Below are 8,835 nucleotides of genomic sequence, written 5' to 3' on the forward strand. Positions count from 1 at the left end.
CTACCAAGTTTTATTCCTCAATTGTTCATCATTTATAGAAGGTTGCTGATTCTCTCTTGCAATAGACAATCAGCTTAGGACTAAAATCTATATCTAAATGTGATCAATTAGGAATGATTCCTATGATGTCCTTACACGGGCATGCCTGTCACGTGCGTCCCACGAAAAATCTACATAGAAATTCATTACTTCTCAACCAAATCAAGATATAAAAGATTAACGCATGCAACTATCCTACACCCTTGAATGACCTTATTTCACCCTCAAGATTATCCCTCAATCGTCCTTACACGGGCATGTCTGTCACGTACGTCCCTTAGATAATCGAATGAGGAATTACCTCTACGAGATCCATAAGACACTCAAACATTCAATCAAGAATGGTAATTAAGATCAATCACATCCATTCACACAAGATCAAATGGATACAAAATAGGACAATATCATAGAAATAGGAAATTGGCAAATCCACAAGAGTTTACATCAAATCACATTACAAATACTCCCTCCATCCTAGAACAAAGAGATCTAATCCATAGAACAAGAAAAGAAATCCAAAGACAAGAAGTTTACAAGCATCTTGATCCCAAAACCCAAGAAGATAAGAGAAGAAAATCTTATCTACGATGAAGAACTATCTTCGGATCCAATCCTCATTCCCCGGGGTCGATTCGTTGAAGATCCGCACTTAGATCGTCGGAAAATCCCTCCAAGAAAGTGGAGGAAAGCCCAAATCTTGATTTCTCCCAAAATGGAGAACTCCCCCCCCCCCCTTTCAAATGAGGAACAAACCCTTATATAGAGCTGGGGTTTGGGCGCCACACGACCCCGAGACACGACCGTGAGAAGCTCACATGGCCTGGTCCATTCCCTTCACTGCCCAAGTGACACGGCCATGTGATGTTCACACGGTCGTGGCATGCTCTGCCACTGCCCCCTTGCATGGTCGTGTAGATCTACACGGCCTACTCTGCCTCTGGCTCTGGAACTCCTGCACGACAGTGTATGGGACACGACCAAGGCTTTCTTGGCTTCTAGAAATATTGCACAGCCATGTGAAACACACGACCATGCACTGCTTTGGCTCTGGAGGGCTTGCACAGCCATGTGATACTCACACGGTCGGGACACTCCTTCATTCTGCCAGTGCTGCAAGGGTGAGGATCACCACACGACCTAGGCAACTCCCCATGATAGGGCCATGTGGCACTCAGTGTGGTACCTTCCTCCTTCGTTCAATTGTAGATTTTGCCTCGAACATCAATTCTTCCCAAAATCGACTCCAGCGTACAGAAAATGCACAAAAATAGATCTCCGAACAAAAAAAGTAAATATGCTAAAAGCAAAGCTAGAAGTACAAAAATGCATAGATAATGCACGCGCAAAATATGTGAATGTGCGTTAAAACATACTAAACAAGTGTATACAATCTACGCACATCATATACTAAAAAGGAAAACTTTTTACAACAAAAATTAAAGCTTCCTTTTAAACCATGATGTTTCCAAAAGGGAAAGTCTTAAACATAATTAAAACTTCCTTATTCGTTGCCTCCCTCTAAAAGAGGAAATTTTAATAACAATTAAAATCTCTCTTTTTAAATTTCCTATTGAACATGGCAATAAAGGAAAGTTTTAAAAATTAATCTCCCTCTTTTAAAACATATAGACAACTACAAAAAAGGAAAGATTAATTAAAACTTCTTTTTTTAAATCATGGTTACATAAAAGGAAAGTTTTATCAAAAATTAAAATCTTTCTTTTAAACATTATAGACAACTACAAATAAGGAAAGATTTTAACAAAATTAAAATCTATCTTTAATCTTTTGTAGATAGATATAAAAGGAAAGATTTTAAAATCTAAAACTCTCTTTTTTAAAACCATGAGGATGACTATAAAAGGAAATTTTAAAAATAAAAATTTTCTTTTAAATCCCTTTCATGAATGGCTATAAAAGGAAAAATTTTAACAAAAATTAAAATCTCCTTTAATCCTATGTGGTCGGCCCCATGCTTGGACACCAAGCATGATTTGGCTGACCACTACTTGGGCTCCAAGCCTATACTTGGCCGACCCCCTTGCTCTAAGCAAGGTTGTGTCCGTCCCATTACTTGGATAAGAAGTGGACTTAGTGGATTCAAGGTTTTATAGAGTCTACAACAGGGACCAAGAGGAGAAATTGGTTTTGGTCTCCCGATGAGCTTGAGCTTCCTGTGTTCGCCCCAAACACCCAACTCAAGTTCATCAATAATAACTCATACTAGTAAAGAGTTATTATTGAACTACCGCACTAATCCCAAATTACATTATGGGCTCCTTATTATGAGTGCATTAATCTCTCTGTGTTTAAGATATTGAATGTCCACTAATTAAATGAGTTACTGACAACTCACTTAATTAATATCTAGCACCAAGAGTAGTACCACTCAACTTCATTGTCATGCCGGACTAGGTCCACCTGCAGGGTTTACATGACAATCTTTATGAGCTCCTCAAGGGGGCATCATCAAGCTAGATTACTAGGACACAATTTCATTCTATAATAAACAACACACCATATAAATAGTATCATTTCCCAACTTATCGGGCTTATTAATTTAACGAGCTAAATCTCACCCTTTGATAAATTAAAGAAATAAATATTAAATATACGTACTTGTTATTGTATCATGGTTAAGATCACGCACTTCCATAATAACATAGGTTTTGTTCTCTTATATAGTCATTATAAAAAGAAACTACCTCAGATGGTCCTGCTCAATACACTCATAGTATGCTAGTGTAATTTTATAGTCTAGATAAACTAATACCAAATTATTCTACAACCACTCCAATGGTTTGTCCATTCCATCTTGGTTGTGAGTTACTATTTATAATTTATAAGGATCTGATAACATATTCTTCTGTGTGACACCACACACCATGTTATCTATAATATAAATTAAATGGACAACTACACTTAGCATAAATGTAGACATTTAAGCAATGTGATTCTTATTTCTAAATAAATGTTTATACAAAATCTAGGCTTTAGTATACATTCCAACAATCTCCCACTTATACTAAAAGACTATGTTGCCATATACCCTGCCATACATCTGATTCCCAACCCCTTAACATGCCCATCAAAAGCTCTTGCCTTAAGGGCCTTAGTGAAAGGATCTTCCAGGTTATCATTTGATGCAATCTAGGCGACAACAATTTCTCCTCGTTTATTCGATGTCTCGTATTAGGTGGTACTTGTGCTCTATGTATTTACTTGCCTTATGGGCTTGTGGTTCCTTCGAGTTTGCTACTGCACCAAATAATTTTGGACAAACCAGGAATCACATCTAAGTCCATCATGAAGTTACTGAGCCATTCCGCTTCTTTGGCTGCCTCTGAGGCTGCCACCTACTCTGCTTCCATGGTGGAGTCTGAAAAAGTATCTATGCTTAAGACTCCTCCATAGTTATGGCTTCACCTCCTAAAGTAAACACAAAAACCCAGAGGTTTACTTACTATTGTCCCTATTAGATTGGAAGTCTGAATATGTGTAACCCACAGGGAGCAAAACATCTACCTTGTAAGCTAGCATATAATCTCTAGTTCCTCTCAGGTACTTTAATATATGCTTTACAGCAGTCCAGTGTCCCGGTCCTGGATTACTTTGATATCTGCTAACCATGCCATGGTAAAACAGATATCCGGTCTCGTGCATAACATAGCATATATTAGGCTTCCTACAGCATAAGGAACTGCCTTCATTTCTTCTATCACTTTTGATGTCTTCGGAGAAATCTCTTTAAATAAAGATACTCCATGCCAAAAAGGTAGAAAACCTTTCTTAGAGTTTTGCATGCTAAAACGAGCTAGGATAATATCGATATATGAAGCTTGGGATTGCACAATATTCTTTTCTTGCGATCCCTTATTATTTTGATCCCAAGAATATGTCCGCATTCTCCCAAGTCCTTCATATCGAATTGCTTGGACAACCATACCCTTACTTTTGACAACACTTTGATATTATTGCCAACTAACAAAATGTCATCTATGTATAGTACAAGAAATACCACCACATTTCAGTCACACTTCTTGTATACACAAGACTCATCCGAACACTGAATAAATCTATAAGACTGGATAACTTCATTAAACCGGATGTTCCAAGATCTCGAAGCTTACTTCAGTCCGTAAATGGACTGTTTGAGCTTACAAATAAGATGTTGTTTGCCCTTTGCAATGAATCCCTCTGGTTTCTTCATATGGATATTTTTCTTTGAGACTTCCATTAAGGAAAGCTGTCTTGACATCCATTTGCCAAATCTTATAATCCATATAAGCAGCAATAGATAAAAGAATCTGGATAGACTTAAGCATGTCTACTGGTGAAAATGTTTCCTCATAATCGATACCCTTTTTCAACAAGCCTTTCTTTGAAGGTTTCCACCTTCCTGTCTATCCCTCTTTTTCTTTTGTAGACATATATATACCCAATGGCTTTTACACCATTTGGTGGTTCTATAAGCTCCCAGACTTGATTAGAATACATAGATTATATTTCTGTATTCATTGCTCTTTGCCAAGATGCTGTATCTTTATCTTGGAGTGCTTCGTCAGGTTCATGTTCCCTAGGGATCAAGTCCAAAGACTCTCCTAAAACATGAATCTTTCAGGTTGCCTAACAACCCTCCCACTAAGACGAGGCACTGTCTATAATTTTGCATCATTTGTGACACATGTTGTAGTTTCTTGTGGTATCTCATCTTGTACTGTTGGTACTAGATTAGACGTGTCCTTTATTAATTTCCTTAAAAACAATTTTACTCATGGGATTGTGGTTCATAACATAGTCTTCTTCTAAAAATTGGGCATTGGTGCCAACAATGACCTTCTGATTTTTAAGACTATAAACCTCCTTTCATTTCTCTAGGATAACCCACAAACAAGTGAACTCCTGTATAACTTATCAATGTCTCCCTTCAGCACATGTGCTGGACTACCCCAAATCCGAATATGGTTCATACTAGGCTTACTCTCATTCTACAATTCTATGAGAGTAGAGGGTTCTGACTTTAGAAGGTACTATGTTCATTGTCATTTTCAGAGTATATCCCCAAAACGAATTTGGTAATTCTGAATAACTCATCATCGATCTAACCATTTCCATAAGAGTCCTATACCTTCATTCTGCCACACCATTCTGTTAGGGTGTACCAGGTGCAGTCAGTTGGGATTGAATCCAGACTTCTGATAAGTGACTCCTAAACTCTCCTAAGAGGTACTCGCCACTACGATCTCACCGTAGTGTCTTGATACTTTTACCATGGCATTTCTCCACATCAGCCTTGTACTCTTTGAACTTATTAAAGCACTCAGACTTGCGATGCATCAAGTAAATGCACCTGTATCTCGAATAGTCATCTATAATGAGACAAAATATTTGAAACCATCTCTTACCTGGATAGTCATAGGTCCACACAAATCAGAATAAACCAATTCCAATACGTCTTTGGCTCATACCCCTTAGACTTAAAAGGTCTCTCGGTCATTTTTCCTTCCAAGAAAGACTCACGCTGGAAAGTTTTCCACCACCAAAGAACCCAAAAGTTCATCGGCTATTAACCTTTGAATCTTACTCAAGTTAATATGAACTAGCCTTAGATACCAAAGATATGTTTGGTTTATTTCTGAAGGTTTCTTTCTCTTATTAAAATTAGAAGATGTGTTATTAATTTTCATTTGTTGCATCGTGGGAGTATTATGTACCAGAACAGATAACTTTCCTATTTTTATTGATAACAACTTTGTCATCAAAAGAGACAGAATATCCATCCTTAAATAGTTTTAGACACTGAAATCAAGTTCTTTCTAAAACTTGGTACATAAAGACAATTAATGTTTTATTCCTATCAAAGGATAAACATTTTCCACTGCAACAGCTGTTACTTTTGCAGCAGCGGCCATGTAGACGATGTTTTCCCCTTTATATAGTTGTTGAGTTTCCTGGAACCCCTGCAATGAATTGCAGACATGATCAGTGGTTCCCGTATCTACACACCAGGTACCGGTAGCTAACACCACTAAACATGTTTCAACAAAAATGAATAAAATACACCTTTATTGTTCTCATTTCTGAGAGGACACTCCACCTTAGTGTCCAAGTTATGTTTCCAATCATTATAATTGGGACTAGTAAGTGTATTCTCTAACATCTAGGGGATTAAAAAACATTTGAAATCCTAAGAATCACAAAAATATTTGGTCAAGACCAACACCTTAAAATCCCCGTGAATTTTGTATGCCACGTTAGTGTGGACGTATACAAATTCAAACATTTGTAAGAGGAGATTTTATCCATTAATTTTATTGTCTTGTCAACCTGTCTTTATGACAAATAAAATTAATAGTTGGTCTATTTTCAATCAAATATTTGGTCAAAACTTTAGTATTTAAAATAATATTGATTCCTCAAAATAATATCATTTAAATTCACCAACACCTCAAACATCATAAATTTTGTATGCCACGTTAGTGTGGACGTATACAAATTCAAACATTTGTAAGAGGAGGGTCTTACTTATTAATTATCTTGTCAACCTTAAATTACCTCAAACACCATGAATTTTGTATGCCACGATAGTGTGGACGTATACAAATTCAATTATTTGTAAGAGGAGGTTTTACCCATTAATTTTATTTTGTCAACCTAATTTTATGAAAAATAAAATTACCTCAAACACCATGAATTTTGCATGTCATGATAGTGTGGACGTATACAAATTCAAACATTTATAAGAGGGGGTTTAACCTAACTTTATGACAAATTAATAGTTGGTTTTTCTTCGGTCACACAAATAATAACAGTGACTCCGATGGGGAGGATACTATTAAATGTGCCTAAGTATATACCATTACTTGATACTAAGTCCACTAAATAGAATTGTGCCCCTTCAGTTGGAGAAGATGACACACATCCTAAATAATTTCCTATAATCATCCATTAAGGAAGTTTGATCTAGTGATCCGCAAACAAACTCATCCGATGTGGAAGAAGGCACTCAGAGCCAACACGCAAGTTTGAATGCATCACTTACAAACCAGTAATGGAGACCATGGAATTTAATTAAATTCCTCTCCCACTTAGTTATTTAGAGCAAGGAATTTTAACATGCATACAAGCACACAAAACACAAGCACACACAGCATAAAAGGCAATAAATAAGAAAAATAATTTTCCAACTATTATGACCTCATCCAATGCTATCCTCCGTATGCCACCAACCCTAGTTGCTGCTATCTTTAGCCACCACTGTAAAATACCGGAAAAAAAAAAAAGGGAATATTAATAAATGAATTTTTCAAAATTTTTGGATACTTTTCGGGAATTTTTCGGAGCTCGTACGGACGAGTTAACGGGGATAAAAATGGGACCCGGAAAAGCCTGTTTAGGCTACCCCATTTTAACGAGGAATTGTTTCTTTTATAAATTCCTTATTCCTTTTCCTTTTCATTTTAAATTTCTTTTTCTTTTTATTTTTCCCCTGCGCCGTTTCTGTGTTTTCTCCCTCGCGCACCGAGCAGCTGCCCGAGCTCTCTCCCTTTGCCCTAACCGCCGACGCCCCTCCTCACTGCCTCTGTGACGCCCGATCGTCAGCCCTAGCCACCGTCGACCACCCTGAGCCCTAGCACCGGCCGATTCTCTGGACCGAGCAGTGCCGGCCAGCCGCTCCTCAGCCCTAGTTTCTGCCGCCGACGAGGTGAAGCCGACGCCGACCCCAATCGTCGGAAACCTACTCTCTCACTGTGGAGTTGCTCACCGTCACCACAGCCGGCAGGCGGCCGCCCCCTTTGCCCTGGTCTCTGCCGTGGGATTCCAAGTGCCGAGACTTCTCTGCCCTAGATTGCCATTTCACAGAGCAACGCTGGCACACCACAGGTCGCCTTCCTTCTACTCTAGTTGAATTCCTTCCTTCTGTGACCTAACTCCTCCGTCCTCTAATCCAGTGAGCTACTGGATGAAGGTAAGGATCAGGTTGAAATTTTAGTTGTGCATTAGTAGTTGATTGGGTTGTTGATGCATTTGTAGTGTGATTTCTTTCGATTCGATTGTTGGAAGACAGTGACCTAGTTGGTTTCGGTTATCACAGCATCAAGAGTTTGTTGCTGTCCCTGTTTGATTCCGGCCACCACCCCCTGTTAACAGCTTGGCACACCTGAGGTAAGATTAGGTTGTAAGATGGGTTGTTGTTTGATTTGTGATTCCCAATTATTGATCTCAACATGATCTGATCAGTAGGAAGGATTCCAGCAGCAAACGATCCTACTTCCAACAGTGATAAAACGGCTGTGAGTTTCAGGTAAGGCATAGGAATTTGATATATGCTATTGATCATGTATGGGTTGAATTGGGTTTATGTGTTGGTCAGGGATTTGCCCTAAACTAGGGTTAGAGAGTTATTTAGCTATTTATGAGAATGTAGCTAAATGAAATATATTTCTATTCGTGACACAGGATCTTGACGCGAGACGAGTATCACGGAGTCAGATTTGGATCACTTTATTGGAGGCGGGTACTTTGACTTATGTCTTTTGATATGCATGATAATATGTTTAACATATAACAGTAATTGTGTTACCTGTTTATTTCGGTTGGTCACTACATGATTAGTACATGTTGTTTGTTTATTTATTCTGCACTGCATATTATCTACCTGATCACATATGCCTTAGGTAGTGACCTAACCACATGCTCTGTTATATTCTGGATCTAGGGTTTATTTGATACCCTCTTCGATTTGTGTACCTTCTATTTGATACGTCTTCTTGTGGTACACACTTTGTATCTATT

General features: G+C 38.1%; 1 long non-coding RNA gene across 1 annotated transcript; it reads left to right on the forward strand.

Annotated features, from left to right (window-relative positions):
* The first annotated feature begins 7,961 nt into the window (after positions 1 to 7,961).
* LOC122022574 lies at positions 7,962 to 8,554 on the forward strand. The gene is made up of 3 exons (XR_006123023.1): positions 7,962 to 8,008; positions 8,281 to 8,344; positions 8,500 to 8,554. It is a non-coding gene; the product is annotated as an uncharacterized LOC122022574 (long non-coding RNA).
* The last annotated feature ends 281 nt before the right edge of the window (positions 8,555 to 8,835 follow it).

This window comes from Zingiber officinale, chromosome 9B (genome assembly GCF_018446385.1).
Source record: "Zingiber officinale cultivar Zhangliang chromosome 9B, Zo_v1.1, whole genome shotgun sequence".
Taxonomy (NCBI): Eukaryota; Viridiplantae; Streptophyta; class Magnoliopsida; order Zingiberales; family Zingiberaceae; genus Zingiber; species Zingiber officinale.